At 36.6% G+C, this 22,315-nt stretch overlaps 1 protein-coding gene across 1 annotated transcript in view; it reads right to left on the bottom strand.

Moving 5' to 3' along the window:
- Window positions 1–9,148: 9,148 nt before the first annotated feature.
- LOC110862100 (leucine-rich repeat-containing protein 24) overlaps window positions 9,149–22,315 on the bottom strand; it is a 75,613-nt gene continuing 62,446 nt past the window's right edge. The window contains exon 10 of the mRNA XM_035845236.1: window positions 9,149–10,319. The gene's annotated coding sequence lies outside the window, so the exon portion shown is untranslated. The remainder of the gene's footprint in view (window positions 10,320–22,315) is intronic.

Raw genomic sequence — 22,315 nt, 5'->3', positions numbered from 1 at the left:
TTATCCAATTTTTCATTTCAATGTAAATCGTAGTGATTTCGGGCAGAATTCGTATAAAAAACATTAGGATTTCTATCAGAAATCAACACGAAGTCTTGCAAGAATCGCAAAGAATTCGTACAGAATTCGACGTAAAAATTCGTGACGAATCGTCAAGAAATCTGTACGATTCTGCGGACATTTCCCACCGATTTCTTCGGGATTTCTGTACGAATCGTCAAGAAATCGATCCCGAATAGGTCGAAAATTGTGGCCGAATTGATCCCGAAAACACAAAGAATTGTTGGCTGGGTACATTGATGCGAAGCCAAATAGACAAATCATTCATCCTGGGTCAAAGGTCGAAAATTCCTGAAAATCGATCACACTCTTTATGCACAGTGGTTGCCCTCATTCCAGGAATTGCTCACTCTTCCCAGGCAAAGAAAATATTTTCATAGGAAAGTAACAAAAATTCCGCTTGATGGGCGAATTCATTGTTGATTTGTCCATTAGGGTGAAAGCTCGGATTAGCATGTGCGGCCAAATTTCGTCATCTACGCGTTTCATTGTAAATTCAAGATCCAAATGCCCGCCGGTATTTGCAGGCTACTCTTCAAACCAAATTACAAACAGGGAAGAACAAAGGCTGGCTTTAATGGGGCCCGCTAAATAAATAGATTTGCATGTTTCTACTTCCACAAAACACCGAATGTCGTGTCGGATTAAAATTTAACCTCGTAATTTAAACATCTCACCCGGAAAACATGGGAGTGCTGAAAGTGCGAGGTTAGTAAACACGAGGTCGGATACGAGTTCACGGTGACACCAATAATTATGCTAGTAAATGTTTCACTTAAAGTCTAAATATATCTAGCTGGAAAGCTGTTGATTTTATTTGAAGTTCGATAATGTGGTAATTCAAGATTATTCATGCTTGAACAAAAATAATTTTCAAAACGAAAACTATTTTAGTTTTTGGACTATTTTAGTTTTTGGAGTTTCATAAGTAAATCAGGGCAGGTTGGACGTTCTAATAAATTTTTAATAGATACATTAAATAAACACATTTATTGACAGATTGCAAGTTGATGAGGCAAAATATAGCGTCACTAAATTGTAAATAAAATATTAGCGATCAAAATTTATCTGTACATAAGCTGGTCTATGGAATGCAAAATGTGCATGCACGTCGAAAACAAATAAAAAACTAGATTAATCATTGTAATTTGTAAGGAATACGAGGAAATGACTACCGTTTAATGTCTTTTATGGTGTCCATTAATATCTAATGGGTCCCTGGTGCCACAAAAATTAAGCGTTTTCCTGTGTTTGCCCATCAATTAAAACAGTGTGACTCATTGATTAGATACATAAAACACGGATACATTTCACTCCGATTTTGGCAACGAAGCTTTATAATTTTCGCAATTATTTTTTTTGTGCAAAATATATGCATCTAGTAGTGCACCCGATCTCTGTAGGAACAAATATATGTGTGTATGTAGGATAATTTGCTGTCGTAATTTTCGTGGGTTGGAACGACGAACTTAATTTTTCAAATTTCAAATTTTACGTGAGGATATAATCAATCCCAATTCTTTGACTCGACCAATTACACAAACTTTGTACTAAACTTAATTAAAGCTAGTATCCAAATTTGGAATTTCGTTATCATAATTCATCCCCTCGCTTGCGTCACGTAATTAAATTCAGCTTTAAACTTGGCCTCGCCGATAGGTACTCAATTCAAAATCCGATCCAAAGTGGATCACAGGTTGAAAAGGTCTCGGGGTCAGAGGTGAGCCCAATTTTGTATCCCTGCCACCCTTAGAAATTAAGAAACACAAAGTTAAGTTGACATTCCTATTTAGTTTGCCATGATTAAAATATTGCCAAAATTCTAGGATTCATTGACCAATCTGTCATAAGAAATACAAGATTTTTTAGTTATCTCAATTTATTTAATGACGACGAATAGACTCTGAATGACGCAGATCAATTTATTGGTTCATTGCTTATCAAATTCCACAAATTTTTAAGAGTGCGTTACTCCAGTACCTAAACCATCCGAGAAATTATAATCTCCAATCCAATCCTGGATTATTCTCACTCTGCTCGCTGCACACATTACGCTGCACATTACGTCAGCCCCGCATCAAGCTCCCATCTCCTTTGCTTTCACCCACCTCCGTCGCCCTTTGGCTTAGGCCTGAGCGGAGAGTAATGACAGGATTACATGACCGGGATTGGATTCGACACACATAATCCGAAACAGGGCAAAACCAGGCACAAAATCCGACACAATTTTACTACAGAGGAGACGAGAGAGTGATTTAAACCGCCGTTCGCCACTAACAAAGTAAAATATTGACGAGAATCTGACCTCGAGTAAAAGCAAACAGGAGGAGATTTACCTCTCCAAGGAAAAAATACGAGTTTATTTTATCTACCTTATTTGCAGACAGAACGATGGAAATTATGCAACTCTACAAGCCGCGTTAAAATTGGGAGAATCGTGTTAGACATGGAAATCTTACTCAGACGCTGGATTCAACTGAAAGTACGAAATGCATACATTTTAATTCCCTCAGATTTTTGTAATCATTTAACAGATGTGCAGAGATGATTTATGCAAATACAAAAAAGTTCTAAATTTACCGCAAGTCATAATCTGTAACTGTAACTGAAGAGATTCCGGGCGTCGCCTTCTTCCACAATTTGTTACGTTATCGAATAATTCTTGGACTGACTGTTTCCCAGTGTTTTAAGTAGATTAAAAACGACGTCATTTCAAAACTAGGCCATCAAACTGCATGCAATAAATTACGGCAACCTCTAAACGAATTGACTTTCACTTTTATTCTCAACCGAAAAGTGAAATTTGATTCGCAACCTTGACATTTATGCACCCATTTCATTTCAATATCGAATTTATCCTTTTCAAAGTTGTCCATAAAAAACCCTACTTGTTTAAAATTTTGCAACTTATTGACCGACAACCTGATCGATTTAACATTGAAATTCCATTATTTGGAGCAATTTGCTTTCCTCTTGTTTAAAATTTAGATCTAAACGCACCTACGAATTTACGTTTTGAGTTAATGTGCCGCGATAACGTGTTTCAATAAACTGCAATTCTATATCTTGTTCCATGGTGCAATTTCACCGTTGACCGTGCTTGGATTTTCTTTTTTTTGTAATTCGTGCCAAACGTAACGAATGTGATCTGTTTTTAAATCAGTTTTTAAATCTACGACAAACTTATCTATGTACATACAAATTAATTAACTTAACATGGTTAAATTTAAAAATATAAGACCAAAGTTTTACATTTTATATACTTGAGGAATTTTAACTACGACAGATTCAAAATGTACATAATTCTTATAAAAAGTGGTATTAAAGTTTCACATGTTCGTTGAATATGCTTCACCAATTTGACATCACTCAATACAGCAACTGGATTTTAAGGATTTTCCAATTTTATGCATTCGCATTAATGAACTCCGAAAATTTTAAAAATTTTAATAATATAAATCAAACAATGCAGCAAATAGCATGATTTGGTAACAAACTTTTATCAATTCAGTACGAAAAGTTTCTTGGCATTATTTAGAGTGCATTATTACTCAGAAAAGAGGTTAGGGGCAGAGTAACCAAAAGCAGAGTAAAAATTAATGTCGCCATCCCAAATGTGTGCTAATACTTATGTAATCCACTCATATTTGGACTAACGACACCATCAGAAACCGCATAAGCCGACAAAGCGACGTTCCTGGTAGATCAACTTTCTCCGCATTAGACCCGCCATCAATTATTAACGAGGCCATCACCATATTTACACATAAATGAAGAAAATGAGATAATTTTTCATACTCATTCTCCAGAATATGTACAAATACCTGCTACTATGTATACACTTTGCTGGGTGACCAGACTACTCAGTAATGGAGACAACCAGGCTAGCGGCGGTAGCAAAGTAAAGGCTAATTGCCGACAATACCCCCTTTGAATTTGAGACTTGCAAACTTTTGTAAATTTGAAAAGTCGTCCCTGAAGTGAAATCTGGAGGAAGAAAGAATGTTCCTATCCTGTCCTGATATTGTTGAAGTAAGTAATTCGATGTCTCAATAAATCTGAACAAAACTTGGTCAAATTTTCTACCAGCTTATATAACTGTGTACAGTTGCAGATTTTATATGACATTGATTTGTATGAAAAGTTCGATTTATTTAGATTACGTCAACCCTTTTTTTGTAAGACAGATATCTAGCAGATTATAAAATTCTTCTGTATTACATATGCTTAATTTGTATTTTATTTATTTGCCTTAATTGCAAAATTTCCCTTGCAACATGATTAACTTATTTAAAACTGAAACAGATTTAGATTATATGCATGTCGTTATACTTTATGATTTAAAGATAACTTCCGATCTTGCAGAATGCACTATTAGATAAGTAAATTAACGTGAAATCATGTATAACCGCAGCTGTTAAGTTTACGCAGAGATAATTATTTCGTTCAGAAAACTAATTATCTACCTACTGATCTGATTTCTGTGAATCCTTATTTTCCTGCCTACTTTTTCCCTAAAGGAGGGCTTCGTTATTAAGAGAAGCCTGGCATGTTTAACCACACTCATCTGCTCGCAAATAATCAGGGTTCCTCTTGCTCAGAGTTACGGTTCTTTAAAAACTGTATTTTTCGTGCTGTTGTGCGTTATTGCCTATTGGTTTGGAATACAATTGACAGAATGTTTAGCTACTGTCAAATTTATTTGACATTCGTGATATTTTGGATGTGAAAAGCGTTTCTTTTATCTTAATTCAATTAGTCAAATTATGGCCATGTTCGAGTCAGAATCATGTAATTGTGGGTTGCGCTGCATGAAATAAATCGCCATTGACCGGAATTTAATAGATGTTAGGTCACTAAATATGTGTGCGGATACATTGCATCAGCATTCGAGAGTGCAAAATATTGTCAATTTTATTGGGAAAGGCAAGCTAATATTGATTCCTACTTAAAATCCAGAGAATTTGAGCAAGTTATAATATATTAACAGTTAATACTGCTTAAACTGGCAATTTCTCTCCTTTCTAAAATGGTGTGTTCTCTCAGGAGCATTTTGATATTGAAGACTTTTACGCCGTATTGGGTAATTATGCTTTCTAAATACGGTGTGATAAATTATTCTTATTCCCACCTTTGACACGGCGTAAAATGCAGTTATTTACCAATATGTAGCTGAAGGAACCCTGTAATTAATGCAAAAGTTTCTCCTCCCGATTAAAAGTGGGGCAGAAAGCCAAGTCGGGAGAATTAATCAATCTTTCTCGGCTGCTTTCTCCGCTCCGATGCTTCCACCGGTTTGTTTACTGGCTACTTGGCCATCGCGCTGGACAACTTTTACTACCAAAATAACAAGAGAATTCAATTCCCATTTGACTCCTGAGGTTCTTGCGTAACAGAAAGTTTATAGAACTGGTTAAATACCAAGATTAAAGAACTACGAAGAAAGTAATTGGTGCATTTGAAAGCTTACTTGCTACGTATGTAACTTGAAAAGTTGAATATTTTATTTGTTTCTTACGTATTGAACAGTTGCATAAAATAATTTTCAAACTCTTTGCTAATTATTTCCTTTAGACAAAAACTGCTTTCAAGTTTACAAATTTTACTATTAAGTCGGTAGGATTGGACAGGAAATATGTAACAAGCTCGAATTGCATATCATTTTTTTACATGATAATTACTTGTCGAGAAATTTTCAACCGATTAAATACCAATTTGTTTAAGAAAGTACATACGTTCGTAATCGATTTTCAATTTATGCTATACCGGATGGAGAATATTTGATTGTGCTCATATTTTGCGGCAACCAAGCGTACTTTCTTCGGTTTAACATATCTTAGCGTTTAATTTGTTGGTTTTTCGTGGATTATGATTTCACACTTTCACTCGAAACCTGATTGTTTAGCTATTTGTTTATGAGTCAAGTACCAAGAAAATTTATCCAATGGAAATATTTTACTTTGGAAATTTTACTAAGAAATTGTTGTTGTCTGCAATGCATTTTCTGTTACTTTTATATAACTTGGAAATTTTACAACTTACCTAGTTTCTTACCTTCACACGGTGCAATCGTATAATAATAATTAGCAAACGATGGCGTCATTATCTAAATATGCGTATAAGCACGGTCATCATTCTTTGGTTTCGTAACTCCGACCACACAATCTCCACCTCAAACTTTCTCTCTGTGTAAACTGAGCAAGTCTTGTGCTGTTTGGACGTGGCTATTGTCAAGAGAGTAATTTATCCTCCGCCTCGTAAAGCCTTCTTCGGCCGCGTGAATGCTTACCAGGTTTTCGGGACGTTCAGGTATTATGAAAAAAAATATGTCTGAAATTATGGAAGAAAATTACGTCCAAGGTTTGACAGGAGGAAAAAGATTACTAAATTGCTATAAGTTGGTGAAGCAATGTTTGAACGGCCTCCTGTTTCTGTATTCGAGACGAAGCCAGGATTTCCAAGGTATTTGCCACTTCTTTGTTGGCGTGGCTGTTGTATTGTGTTTGGCGATTTTGGTGTAAAATGAGCCGTGTCATTCTCTGCATCCGTCGAGTTCTCGTGGGAAAAGTGGCACAAATTACTTCCTCCCCTCGAAATAGACACATGTCGAAATGCACACGATTTGTGGGGCAGGGTTTCAAATACAATTTTGTATAATATTTTAAATGATTTATGATTGGTTTTGAAATAATTCAAATTCTTAATTAAATATGAAAATATTCAATTGATTTAAATAAAGTTGAAGTTGGAAGCCAATTACAAATAATTTGAAAATAATGGATGCCGCACATTATTAAGATTTTGATTAAGATTCTGAGAAATTAATTATTATTAATTATTAAATAAGAATGAATGCTTACTTTGATGGTAGAGTGATTGTAATAATTTAATAATTTTTGCAAGTTTGAAATATCACTGTCCTCATTTGAGCATGGTGCAGGGTCGAATTCTCCAGTTATGATTCACAATTTTTAGCCTTGCGGTTTATGTCAAATATGCTGAAATTTTTGTGCACCTTTGGGAAACATTAGTATTTTTCCCAAATTTCCAAAATGCCGGTGTCACTATTGTCACCTAATCCGAATACTCGAAGCTATTGTTGCGACATTATTTGGCTTACTCATTCTTCACTTCATACCTTGTCTCGTGACAACGTTAATGTCCTCCTTATGCAAAACGAGACCAATTCTGGATTCCCATTTATTTATAGCACATCGTGCCGGATGAGGGAAAAAAACTCGTGGGAAAGTTTCCACGCTTTCAGTGGAATTTTTATCCCCTGAAAATAAATCCATCTCACGCGTTACGTTTTTAACGTCGACAATTTTACGGGACTTGGAATAAATAAAATTCTCTTGGTGGAATACGACGGGTATGAAAATAGCGGGAAAAAGTTACTAAATTTAGCAAGATGCGATTAAGTCGGATGTTTGTAAACTCGGTAAAATCCTTGAACTGTTAATTGCGGAGTTTCCTTGTTTTATGAAGTTATGAAAATGATATGACTTTCTTTTCGGAGTTATTGAATATTTAATAAGCAGAAAAATTTTAATTTTTAATTCTTTATTACAGTTTCTTATACATATCTTTTACTTATCGTAGTCATGAATCAATAAATTAATTCTTCGTGTAATAATAATTTATTTAGATTGACAACATTGATTAATATTTAAATTACAATAATTACGGAAACTAATTAATTATATTTTAGTCGTATGAATCAGTACTGTACATTGTTTCATGTATTACAATTTATCTTACAGTTAGTGACCAACATTTACGATCGATATTTATATTTGACGCCGGCATTAATTACCTGTCATCGTGGACAGTCGATTATTTATGTACATAGAAAATTTAGAGGACAAGATTTCCCGTTTCAATATTTTGTTTGTTTTCGTAGCCTTAAATAAATCACAAACCGCGGTATACACACTTCCTCCACGAGAAATTGAACAAATGCACGGTAAATAATTTGGTAATAAAATTGGTGCACTGCAATTAAATCCCGTAACGAAAAGAATTATCAAAGTTACTCTATCTAGTTGGAAATAGAAACGTTGATAAATTGGTAAACTAACAATAAAACTGGATGAAAAATTGTGTTACCAAATTTTTAAGAGTGACCTTCCTACGGTAACGAACCGGAAAAGAGAAACTACTAAAACCTCTCCCGATTTGAACGAATGTTTCTCGCCCTCGCAATTAAAATGAGTGACATTTCGGTAATTACGATCTCACCCGGTCACTCAGTCACAGGAAATAACGAGTGAAAGTTAGGAGCACGCCTCAACTTTCACTCCGTTGATGGAGCGCAATTCCAGACTTAATTGCTCGAGCTGTAATTACAAAAAAGTGGACGAACTGTTAAAAAAGAGACGCCTACATTGTAAAGCTAGCCATTTGAGATATGAGATTTGGATTTTTGATAAATTTTTATCCACACCGTGACCACGACCCGATTCGAGTAACATGAATTGCACGACTTTCTCTGCACCACAAGGGAAAATACGACCACTTTTGTGTGCGTTTTTTATGTTAATTTCGGTCGCGAAGTTGCGCAGGGTTGGCTGGTCTAATGTGGAGTGGAAATCTGGTCGTGGCGATTAAGTAGTTCAATTCGTGGTTGGATTTGAGGTATTGAGCCGTTTTGGACATTTGACAATGGATAATAAACTGTACGGCATTTTGTAAAATTAGAACTAATAAATTAAATAAAGAACTATATTAATTATAAATTAATAATAAATCAGTTGATAAAATAATTCACAAAATTGCATTTAAATTTTATTTAAATTATATTTAGGATTTCCTTTCTATGCACATCGTCTTACTTCAATAGTTCTCTGAATCTTTATTACACACAAATTACAGTTAATTATTCTACACAATTAGAATTATAGATTTGAGGACAGGTATAAAATATAGATTTATTACATGTTTCTTTCTATGTTTACCCCTTATTTTTCCCCTCGCTTTCTCCTTAACTACATCTAGTTTACTTAATCGGTGGTTCATTAAATACTTGGCTGGTTTACTTGCCCCCATAAATCTGTCCCCAGTTCCACCATCCACTTCCACCTACCCACCAATCTTTACGGTCGACTCGTGTTGACATTAAAATTTCTGGCTTTCCAACCAATTAAAAACAACAAGTTAATTAAGCAATAAAACAGAATTACGTGTGGAGCAACAGGACCGCGCAAAAAGCATGCGAACGATTTCCTTGGCCCACTGTGACCGGTATTTTTACCCGATGTTGAAATTGTCACGAAAGGGATAGAATGCCTTGAGCCTGACCCTCCTAAAATCTGTCACATGCTTTATGCAGGGCCCCAAAGTGGTCACCGTGATTTGGGACGATGAGTTATTTAACGTCGTGTAACATGTAAGAACCGAATTTAAGTGGAGGACACGACCAAGACCCAAATAATTTATGTCCAACTTTGTGCTGCCTTCACCGCGAACTTTCACCGGCCTCAGGTTTCGTAGGGCTTTCTCCCCGAATAAGCAAATTATTTCGCGCCCTCGGAGCACCCAACGACGCGATTAGATAGGCAACGACCCTCATAAAATAGAATGTCGTCCATCTCACATAGTTAGAGATACACTCTGAATAATGTCCAATTCTTTACTGAGGTTCGAGTACGGAATTGGTTATATTGTGTTACCGATGGGCGATAACTTTCCACGAAATGGTACTAAATTTGATGCAAACGAAACTTAATTTTTTTCAAACTTGTCACGGAACATACCACTCTTTGGTATAAATTAAGATTTATATTTATCGGGTCGGGTGACAACAAATTTAGTTGCAAATATTTGTCGTTTAGTTTTAAATGTAAGCACCTCCAATTTGTATCAAGTTACGATCAACTCGGTGAAGATTGCCACATTCAGGAAACCAATTACTGGGAGATTATTTAGAGTGTGCGCTATCTCTGCTGTCTTTTTCGAAGGTCTGAGTTCGCAGGTCGTTTGTGGTGGGTGGCGAGTAAATAAATTCTGTTTTCTGCTGTTTTGCTGCACTTACAGCGAATTAACAACTCCATTATTTTCCTCGTTCATCATTCCGCGTCTCGCGAAGTTTGCTTTCCTCGTGGTTTCCGTCGCTGCTGTTTTCGTCGGGTGGGTGTTGGAGGTGGAGGTGCGTTTTCTTGGCTGGGTTGCTAGAATGGCAGGTCGTCCGGTGGGAGAAAGTAGGCTGTGGAAAATTCTGCGGTGAAGATCTCCTGCCTTAGTTTGAGAATGTCGGAACTCTGGAAAAACAAGGATGAGAAAGAAACTAATTATTTTTTAGGCTTTAAATAGGTCAACATTTTAGTGTATTTTAATCAAATCAGAAATAAATTTTGGGAATTTATGATAAATATTTAGTACAAATTCTAGTAGAAATATCGTGTCCTAATTAAATTTAAAAAAATGGTAAGTCGATACCAATTTGTCTTAATAATATTGCAACAGAACTTCGTAAAATAATTCTACAAAATTTACGATTCAGTGGGTTACACCGTCAAAGTCGACTGGGCTTAATATAATTTAATTAAATCGGTAAAATTATGGCCAATTTGTCATCTTTAATACGAAATTCTATTAAAAACCCACTGCTAAATTTTCCCCAAACTAAAAATCCTAGAGCTTAGCAGAACTCCATGTCCGGCTTCTCTTGCAAAAGCAATAACTCACTTTCTCCCAAATTGAGTAATGAGCTTCAGGAGCGATCCCATTTTAAAAATAGGACAAAAAAAAGAAAGTTCTCTGTGACTCACTTTCTTTCCTTCGTAACGAACTTTGGTTTCGAAACTGGACATGTTTCACTTTCTTCTTTGTTGTCCATCATTCTATTTTGCTATGTTTCCCGGAATGAGTTTTCATTCAGCGTTTCAACAGGGAAATACACCGAGTAAATTCGTTTAAAGATCCTTTACGAAGTTTACGGAAAAAAAATTTGTTCACGAATATATTGTAAACTTTCGCATGTCAAAGATGTGGGCGTTGTATAAAAGTTTGAAAAGCAGTTTCGCAAAATTTATAGTTTACAACGTTACAAATATCGGTGTGAATTACGCCAGATTCTATTCTATGCAAATTTTTATCCACTTTCTACTTTTTGCCCATTTTTAGATTTTGCTCTGTTTCCTAGAACAAGTCTTGGAAGGAAATATCGACCGAGAGAAACAAAAGTGGGACTCGTTGCATGCCAAAAACGAAACCAAAGGTCACGAAACAAAGAAACCCCAAGGACGCCAGAGCACACACACCCAGAACTTCCCCACCTTCTCATAAAACACTGAATAATATGTGGTAACTATTTAATACCAGTGGATGTATAAAGTCTGCCCATTTGGGAATTAAGTATTTACTACCAGTTTTATGATATTTTGACACAAAATTCCAAGAATGGAATTGTCGTATGTAAATTAAAAATCACGTCAGCAAAAGCAACTTTGCATTCCAAGAAACTCATTTGTTTTTCTTTAATTAACAAATCACGCACGTGAGGTAAAAATATTACTTTAAAGATAAAAAAGTTATTGTTACACTCAATTTTTGTGACCATTTAATGCTTCAAGTAAATCACTCATTGTGTACATATATTTGCAGCAAATAAATGGATACAATTTGAATTAATGTCAATTAATAGCATTTTCCACCAGATTGCTTAGAGTGCACCCATAATTCGAAAATGTGCACTTACGTACATACAAAATTGAATACTGTGTATGTACATATGACACGTTTCCTACGAAAATTGCACCTCGACGAGGTGACCATCATTAAAAATGTGCTGCCCTCCACTCCACCTAATAATAAATGAGGCGGGACAATTCAAATCATGTCCACCCAGCGCGTGTAATGCCTTATTTGTGAAAACGGTCATAATTTATGCACTCGGAAGTTTGACCCATATCGGGACGAGGTCTCCGCCGCGGTGGGAATGCTGTTGCGTGTGAAGTAAAATAAATTGCTCCTCAACAAACGTCCATTCACGAAGTAACCACGTCTTCCAAGAGCATAAACATAGCAATTTTGCAACAAAATTTGCGGAATTTACTCTAAATAATTCGGTAATTAGCAATTACGGATCTGACTTTGAACACATACATACTTTGAATTTGTCCTTCATTGAAACTCTAAAATTCGATCAGAATAATTGCTTTTGATTTCATGAAATATTTTATCTCGGGGTCATGGAAGACCAAAATTAAAATAATTTGCTCAAGCTCCAAAAAACGTCCATTTATGAACAAATCGAGACTGATAACTGAATAAAGAACAATTCCTGAGTAAAATTCAAGAAATTCATTCCCAAAAATCTTCGGGGTTGTATATATTTTTACATAATAAAATGGTAACCAATTTTTGCCGCATTATTTAGTGAGCGTTATCACGCATGTTACACAACATGAGGAAACTGCGGGTGGGGAGAAAGTCGTCTAGTGGGCTGACCAGGCTTGACCTTTTGCCAACAGAATTTACACAACAGGCGAATTTTGATTTTATAAACGACCATTTCATGCAAATCAGGACAAGTCGAGAATTATGATTTGGACAATTTTATCCTCATAAGAAATCGATTTTTATTTGGCATCTCGTGGAATGTATCGTTATATATTTCTTCCCTATTTATGGAAATCATTATGGCCCCAATTTCTCGAATCGGGTGAGTCGCATGGGACGCAAGATTGCGAAATGACGCCACTTAGGACGTTACGTTCCGACATGACGAGTATGATGATAAGAACGTATTGTTATCGACAAAGATGGCCGACATGCAGAGCAGATGACGAAACATAACGCGGAACCAAGTGGCCCACTTACATTATTCCGCGTGTAAAAGGACAGGGTTCACAATGCAAGCTTACTTTTTCGCTCTGAACTAAACTCACTGAGCAAAACATAAATTACTAAAAAATTTTGAGTAAAAAGGTTTCACAGATAATTAGTACGCAGATAATTATTGTAGTCATTTTATTAAACATAAAATTTCGGATGACGCTTAAAAATCTGCCGCAATCGTACCTAATTAATAATACACTTTCTACAGATTGCTGAAATTTAGTTTTCGGCGTCAAAATCTAACTCATAATAAATTAAGTAATTACGACAGGACAAAATTTCGACCATTTTACATGTTTTGTAACATGTAAAACCGCAACGGTTTTAGAGGGCTGCAAGGACGCCTTTCTCCACCGTGAGATATAATCAGGGAGAAAGCAGGATGAGTTTGCAGGGAAAGCATAACATTCCAGCCGAGCATGTCGTTTAGTTGTTGGAATACGGCTATTACATTACCCATGATTTCTCCCGAGAGGCAAAACTACTCCTTTCCCCCGTCCTCGAAAATAACGCTCCTTTCATTTCATAGGGAGCAAAGTAATGCGTAACAAAAGGCGGCGATGAGAGAGAGAAAGTCAAGTCGAGTCTGAAAATCATTCCACTTTCACTTGAGCACAAAAACAATGCCAAACTTGTCCACTCGAGGAGAACTCAAATAAATACATATTTTACGCCAGAAATAAGCATTAGTTAACATACATTAGCTGGAAATTGAGTGGCCGTCAGGGTGCGGTCATCGTGCGCTATTTTGAACTCCTGCTTGAAATTCTCTCACAAACATTGGCACATGTTTTCACTCGGAAAGACAAATTTTTTTAAGGGTCTCGAAACGTAGATATGCACCCTCCGAGAGACGTAATCGATCCACTGCAGTATTTCCGTTCGTTACGTGTGTAGTAGTGAAATTGGCTCGTTTTTGGTTTGACACGTTGAAAAAGGATTTCATTTTCATTGAGCGACTCGTTTACATGGTTTTTCCTCTCAGACTGAGCACGTTCAAGTGAGTAAGCTCCCTAAATAATGGGAGAGCAAAATTATTTCCCAGTGGAGCTTGGTAATAACTACTATACAATTATTCCTTTAATTCAGTTGTTCCAGCTGAATATGAAAAACTGAGCAAATTATTTGCAAACTGGTACAATTATGTTTGGCAGCCATCAAGTTTGGAACATTGTTTTATCGAGTATAGATTTTTGAAATACTTTGTTATAGAATGGAAACAATTAGATATATTCTCCACTAAATTTTTACTAAACATGTAAAACCCAATAGTGGATTTTTTTCGGATTATTTAGAGTGGACAGTAGAATGGAATTATTTGTGTTTTGCTGCTTTGTGACTGGACGGTCTTTTGCTGTACGGTTTTTGTTGGCTCTTTGTGCGGAAATTGCGTGCGGTTTCGCGTGAACGATTGTCCAGATATGGATTACATTCCGAATTAACCACTGTAATTTGATCGATGGGTGAAATTTCGTAACGAACCAAATTTCGGGATTTATATCATCATCCCGACTTCTCCTCAACACGATATACGCAGAAATTTGTGCGTCACGAGTTACGACCTTTATAAATCTTTCCAAACTAACGAGTCGTGTCAAAATTAAGTAGTTGCAAAGTTAAGTAATAAAAAAAATTGACGCAAGATTTCATAACAAAATCATTCACATCATTAAGAATACGATCGTGCAAATGTGCTTCTGGAAGCAGACTTAGATTTTTCAACATTTTTCAACTAATTTAATTCACCTGGCACAAAATGAGGAAACTTATTTACCGCAAAATTGACACTTTTACCTAATTGGTAACATATTATCGCAGATGTGAACAACAACAGATAACCAAATTTGTACATTCGTGTGAATGATAACGTTTGTTACCTAACTTAATTATGGCGTAACGTAATTTCTGCGTATCAATTACATAAATTCTGACCCGATATGTCATGTAAAAATTATGTAAATTTTTACGTTGGGGTCCTTTCAAAATTTATTATCTCCTGTGGAATCAGGTCTCGGAGTTAAGTAGTTGTAAACTTGTGTAACGACGTAGTAAGCAAGTTTGACGTAAAAATCCATAATCATCACGCACGACATTGAATTGAATGCCTCTGTAACGGCAGACTGGCCAATTTCCGCCGTCCATCAAACTACCCACTCTTCATCTATTTTGCATGAATGTTACCTAACCCACCCGCCAAACTGTCAGAGTTGACAATTTGAAAGAGTGACAAGATGTGAGTACCTAAAATGTGGGGACTCGTAAAATCGGCCCACTTGACGATTTACCAGAATTTAAATTTGGACCGTTTTGAACCAATTTCCAGCCTACTTTCTCCCGATCTTCCACTCTATTTGCGAGGAGTGAAGTCACTCTGGCAAGAAATGTGGATCCAGATTTCCTTCCGGTTGGGGACTTGGAGGGAGAGAAAGGTAAGCAGAGCTCGTTGAGGTGGACCACGTATGACTGACTTGGTGGCGGTTGTTCCTCGTTACGTAAACAGAAACCTGGGTGAAAGCAGGGGGAAAGTATCGTAAATCTGTCTCCACCACAATAAATTGGATCAACCTGCTAAACCTTCTCCGCTCAAGTGAGAGGAACCAATCGGGTGGAAATTTTGCTCGATATTCGCAAACTAACGGAAATGCAAGGATTAGAAAACGGCGTCATAATTTTTCACCATAAATTTTTTTTACATATTTGCGTATTTAAAAATTTTCTTCAATTTTGAAGATCTGATTTCCAACTTTGAAAACGTTTCTAACCTTTCACTGTTTTTTTTACGAAATAAACTTTCTCCGTTTCATAGAAACTGCTTTATCGTGCCAGAGATGATTTTAGGTTCTCAATGCATATTCCGACTTCCCGCCTTCTCCACACTTTCACCTTCCGAGGCAAACCACGCAATCGAAATTATTGCTGATTACTCTTAAACACAACTTGAGTCAAGGTTTCGACATCCACATCCGCCCAAATTTTCCCTGATTACGACGTTCACCTTTCATTTTGTGTGACATGACGAGGAGTGAAATGACATCCAGTAATCTCCAAAACTCGCTCGAACAGATTTTGTAACGAGATTTGCCAACTCACTCATGCTGTATAAACGGACACGTGTAATGAAGCAGCATGCAATGCAAATAAAAGTGAGGAGCTACACGCCCACACATTTTCTTGTCAGGTAGCCAAACTCACGTGTGCAGTTGCTTTCACCAGTGTCAAATTCTCAGCTATGTACTTTTACTCTTTAGGATTGGAAGCGAAATGAGTGAGGAGAACGAGTCATGTTTGGACTGCAGCAGCGAAGAAACCAAATTTATGTGAGCGTGGGTTGAGATTTGTTTGGTTCTCGTGTCAAAGTTGGCATTAGACAAATGTAATCTTCTCAAATTGACCCACCCACGCTGTTGTTTGTACGACCTTTTTACCCGAAGATTCGGACCAGCAAAACTTTCCGTGATTTTCTTCATGGAAAGGATTAAAAAATGTTTTTAATTAAGCTGAACAGTAAATAATTTGTTAATTAAGAAAGATTAATATAGAATTAGTTTCGCTCAAAATAATTGTGAACCAAAGATAGTAATTTTTGGCCCACTGTATAACTGGGCCAACCTTATCGCACCTTGCCTTATTCTTGCTTTATCGATACCAAAATTTCAAGGCTATCCAATGTCCACCGCAACAGTTGCACTTTATTCAGGGCAAGGTTTTTCTCAACATTTGCTTATCTGGACCCACAGACTGACCATGAGGACACCTGAATACCGATAAAATAGCTGCAGAATGGATATCATCACGATTTCGGTGTTTGAGAAAACCATAACTGCACCAAAAGTGCATCGTTTCCGATGACGAGGTAGTAAAGTCGATGGAAATTTACGGGTTCCATTTTATTTCCCAATCTCCGTTATTCAACGAGATGGACATGCACTCCAGCTTAAACAGAGAATATACTTTGGTCAACAGATGTAATGAAGTCCCGGTAGTGCAACCTGGAATCGAAATAAGTTGTAATACGTTCACTCTGACTGAAGTCAACTATTTGACCTTTGACCAAACTCAGGCTATGCAGAAGGTCAGAAGGATACTTCTGCTGGTATAAGTTAAAACTCAAGGTCTGATGACCCGTGAGCTTCTGTGTGAACTAACAAATTAGATAATTAGAATTACGTTTCGTACCTGCCCAAAATATTCGAAGGGAGAAGCTTGATGTTCAATTTCATGCTGTGTAAATACAGAATTAGTCGGACGGACAGACAGACAGTTCGTGTAAAATATCTACCGCAGTTAAATAAAGCCATATAGGACAAAACCAGGCATTTCGTCTGTTGGAATAAAAGAGGGGACGAGATTGAATTGGATATTGGAGTTCTTCATTCTCACTCTGACTGACTAATGGCGTCATAAAATGGTCTGGAAAAGCTAAATAAGAGCTCTTTTATTCCCATTGTGTCACCCATTCCTTGTCCAAATACAAAACAGTGATAGCCAGCCAAAATCCAAATACTTCCAGATACGACCGGAAACGGGATGGATTGCGTTTCAGTCTCCGTCCTTTCTTGTGGCGTCGGCGTTGTCACCATGATCAGTAAATTTGTGCGTGAAACGTTGCTTTGTAAAAAATGTTGCAAACAAGGTGCACGTTGTGCATATTACAAAATTTAAACAATCACATTGACAGCTAGCGGTAGTTAAAATTTCTTTCTAAACTTTGCCAATTTATGGAGCTTGCAGCCTTGCGTTAATGTAAGTACAAGGTACCCACGCTTAAATCCACTAAAACAACATCTGAACTAAGTAATTAGAATAGTAACATTTGCAACAACGCCCATCGGCATTCGAATAAAGAGCATATTTAATATTTAATATCAGACTTTGCACACTTGAAATTCTGGTCAAGTTTTGTCGACATACAGTTTTCCTTTTTTCAATCATACGGATTTTGTATATGGTTACATTTATTTAAAGCTTCAACCGTGGCGGATATCGCTTCGTAAATCCAACTTTCCCTTCTTTCCTGTTTATCAACTCCCACGCCAAACAAAAACAGTTGTCATCAGATAAACGAGTCCCCTCAAAATCCGGGTGACATGAAGGGGCGGGCTCGATTCGGATTTCAAGCTGAAAATCTAGCAATGCCGGTTGACTCAAAAAGTTGACACCTGACCGGACATGATACCGTATTGTCATCCTTCCTCCCCCGTAAATTTGTACGGCAAATAATTGATGTGAAACAAGAAGAGGACGTGGAGGTGAAAGTAATTGGACGCATTTTTTGTAAAAATAGCCAATTCCATTTGTGGGCGTTATGTGATCTAAACGTTCGTACAGAAAATGGAACCTAATTTTCTGCTAACTTTCTCCCCGTGACAAGTGCCGTGCGGAGAGGGAGACGAACAGAGAAAGTGGACACGACACCTGTCCGTCGAGGAGGACAGACACGTCTTCAAGTGCATTCTTTGACTGGCAGCTGGGGAACAACGGGACATGGAAGAAAAACTTGGAACAACTTTCCCGTCACTTTTAGATTGGGAAGTACGCACACTTAAAAAATTATCAAAACTGTTACTCTTGAGTACTAGTCTACCAGACCTTCAGTAGCTCTACATACATAGTTTATTAAGGTGTGCTTCCATTTTAAATTATATTTACTTAATAAATATTATGGTATTTAATTTTGCCAACGATTCTTGTTTTAATATTTTCAAAAACGCAGTCTTCAACTAATTGCAAGATTATTGTGTTACTATTAACGAATTATTTAAGGTGCATAGTTTAAATGTGGAACGCAAGTCATTCTCATAATGATTCCCTGAAAATAGTTTGTTTCATAAGTGACTCCCACATGCGACACGATCACCTAATCAAATAAATTCCCTCGCTCTCCATGACTTTGATAACTTTCACTTCACCTCAGTCCAACAGAGAAACGGAAACTTGACCTATTCCAAAATGACATGAATTTCCACTTCATTACAAACTCTGCCGTTTGAATGGAACCTGTTTAATTAAACTTCCCCAACGACTCAACCTCCTCAACGTTTCCTCTCTTACGCGTAACTTACTCTCGTACTCGAAATTTACTCATGACACGACGACACGTAGGCAGATATTTTACTATTTTATGTACTTTCACTATAAAATAAGGTCAAACATTTGTTTAAATTCTGCACTTGAAATACATAATGATTCATAAAAATAGTTACAATCGTGTAATTTTCATAATCATCACGGTTTTAAACTCAATTTCATACACAAAATTCGTAGCAATTTTACGAACGAATTATTTGAGGATTTATGCATTTATCAATCTATTAATATTTTCTAGGTATTTGTCATATTAAAATTACCAAATAATGGCTTCGAGTGTCGCATTACGCGACACATTAATAGAGAACTTGCATATGTAAATTATGGTTTTAATGATTCGAAATAATTCAGTATAGCAAACATAATTTCCACCGTGACTCGAGACCGACTTGGTTGAAACGAATTGATGACAAATTTGCATTTATCAACGAATAAATATTTCCAATTCATAGCAAATTGCTATCAATCGGTCATTGAACTGATACGTAGAGTGATATTTATCAAGGCTCTAAAGAGTCACCGTCTATGAAAGTGTATGCAAATATTTTACTGCTTTACTTCTTTCACGCAGGTAAACATTGAATCAACATTTTCTCGTTTTCTTGTGCAGACCATGCTTTGCATAAATTTATAACGACCTCGTGGCACATCAAAGACAACTCAACCACTCGACCAACTCACCCACATTTCGAGTAAAGTTTGCAAAAACAGAGATCAAAGCGATCGAATCCTAGACTTGCGATGTTTACAACTTTCTAAACAGTTCTCTACCATACAAAATAATACCAAAAACTCAGCATTGACGTGAAACCAATCGTTACAATGTTTGTAAATCTTTGGTCTGTACAACCTTTCACAAAATACGTAATTCCCTTGATCTGTAAAAGTCTGCAACAATTCTGTAGTCCGACGATCCTTGTGGAGACATTTCTTTATATCGTAACCGATTTCACTGGGTTACAAACATCCTCGTGAATTCTGTAAAAGACCGGTTTAACTTTTATTAGCCACTTCCACAAACGCAACGTAAACACATCGACCGACAGAGATGCGATCTTTCCCAACATTCTCCAAATGTGGACTGGATTGTAAAGCTGGTGGATTTCGAAAAAGGCCATAAATTTTCCCAGTGAAAAGTGAAATCTTGCCTAAAAACCAAACTCCTGCACATCAATCGGCCCGTCCAAGGGGCAAAGGGTTCATGTATCTCGGCGTGGAGGGATAAAGTGGGGTGTCAGACGGCGGGAGGGTGAGGCAAAGATCAAGATCAAGTCAAACTTGGCACCCCCACAACTCCAGAGCCCCGTCTGCACCGGGCTGTGTATGGAAAAGCAATAAATCAGGATCAAGTGGAGAAAGTCAGCCATCAGCTCAAGTGCTCCTTTCACTTTCTTCCCGAATGTACTCGTGCTCGGATCTTATCAAATAATCAATTTACCAAAACAGCTAAATACCACAAAAAGAGGAGAAGATGGCTTAAGCAGAAAAGGAAGATGTCCGACGAGGCAATTGGCAAACTTGCAATTTAGGAAGCATAAATAAGGAAAGGAGCTAATAGTAAGTTTGGATAATTGACGTCTCAATTCGATTTACTAATCAGCAATTGAAATATCTTGGAGCATGTCTTATGATTTATACGGTTATTTTTTCAAAGCATTATGATTTTTTAGTTCAAAATCCCAACAATCCATTAAAAGACTTTAAAAATTATGAAAATGCAAAAATTTCCAAGGCGGATTTAATTTTAACTGCCACTTCCATTTAAAAGTTTTAATTTTATACATTCTGCTTTCAGGCGAGCAAAGTGTTAAAAATCTCATATCTCAAAACCCTTTCCACATCGAGCTGAATTCAAAATCGCATAAAATTATGTATTCTCATGAAACGTGGCGAAATCCATAGTGCATTTCCATCTCATCTTGAATTTATTCGATGCAGTGGCCCAAGTTCAAAATGAGATCATAATTCAGCTTTTGTGGCGGAAGTGGTGTCTGTCTGGCCGGGTCGATATTGTGCTCGAGTCGACGGTGATACATCGCTCGATACATAAATTTCCATATTTCCCAGCTCACAACCACTCCCACACTTTCCCACGGCGTCCTCCTCGTCGAAATAAAAGAACAGAGGAAAAGTGTGCATATAGGATTCAGAGAGTAACGAATTATTAAAACCATCATGGTCTTGCACTTTTTGGTAATAGCTGGATTTGGACATGGGTTGATTACAAAGTAAATTCAATTGCAATCTTTCGGACCAAACTAAACAAATTGAAGGTCATACCTCAATTTTTAAAGTATAGCTAACAAGGTAAGAACCTTGCTATTGGCAATGTAAACACACTGGAATTTAGTAATGATATAACCCAACATTGCTGAAGTAAATATTATGTTTATCGAAATCTACACTGTTGTCACCACGTGGTAATGGATTGTTTTTGCGTTATTTTGCGTGTAGATAGGAAAATGGACTTGAAAGAGATTTGTTGGCAGGTGGATCGATACGATTTCAGAGAACGAGATGAGTAATCAACATTCAAATTCTAATCCTCAGCTCCCAACCGTCCGCAGGATCACCTCACACAAAACAAGGGTCAGGGTTCTTTCTCGTCAACCTTCGTTAGTTGAATTTCAGGTTCAACTTAAATTTAAAAAATATAAGACCAAGCATCTCGTAGGTCTGACTGACCAATACAAAGGATTACCGGAAAAAATCACCTGGAAAAAATCACCTCGGAAAGAATCTCCAATGGAAATAATCCCCTATAGAAAGAATATCCTATGGAAAAAATCACCAGTGGACAAAATCACCATCGGAAAAATCTCCAAATTAATAAATTATAGATTTACTACAAATAATATAGAAATAGACTGGTCAGCTTGTGTTGAATTCATGTAACTCTTATTTTTTCACTCTATATACATACATATATGTACAAACATACGTGCATACTCAGGAGGAAGTCTTCACTGTATTCTATTCTAAATTTCGACTGTTGTAGTCCAAGATAACCCAATGTCAAACTCAAATATTTTCATTTTTTAATATTTTTGCAAAATTTTCTGACCAGGGAACGATCAAAATTTCCTAAAGTTGAATTTATGAAGCATTTGATATGAGAACCTGAGTACAATGTTGCACATACATATTTTCAAAATCCTAACAAATTAAAATCTTTGGTGGTTTTAGTGTTTTAAACCCTTTAAGTGTGGCGGACGCAATGTGAATATGGCATTAAAATATCTTGTGGTTCCTCTTCACTCATATGATAGAAGTTATTCAAAAACCATCGAGCTTAAGATTAAAAGTATGTATAAACATACAAATATGT

The sequence above is a fragment of the Folsomia candida genome, unplaced genomic scaffold (genome assembly GCF_002217175.1).
Source record: "Folsomia candida strain VU population unplaced genomic scaffold, ASM221717v1 Fcan01_Sc049, whole genome shotgun sequence".
Classification (NCBI taxonomy): domain Eukaryota; kingdom Metazoa; phylum Arthropoda; class Collembola; order Entomobryomorpha; family Isotomidae; genus Folsomia; species Folsomia candida.
This window is presented reverse-complemented; position numbering and strand designations above follow the sequence as displayed.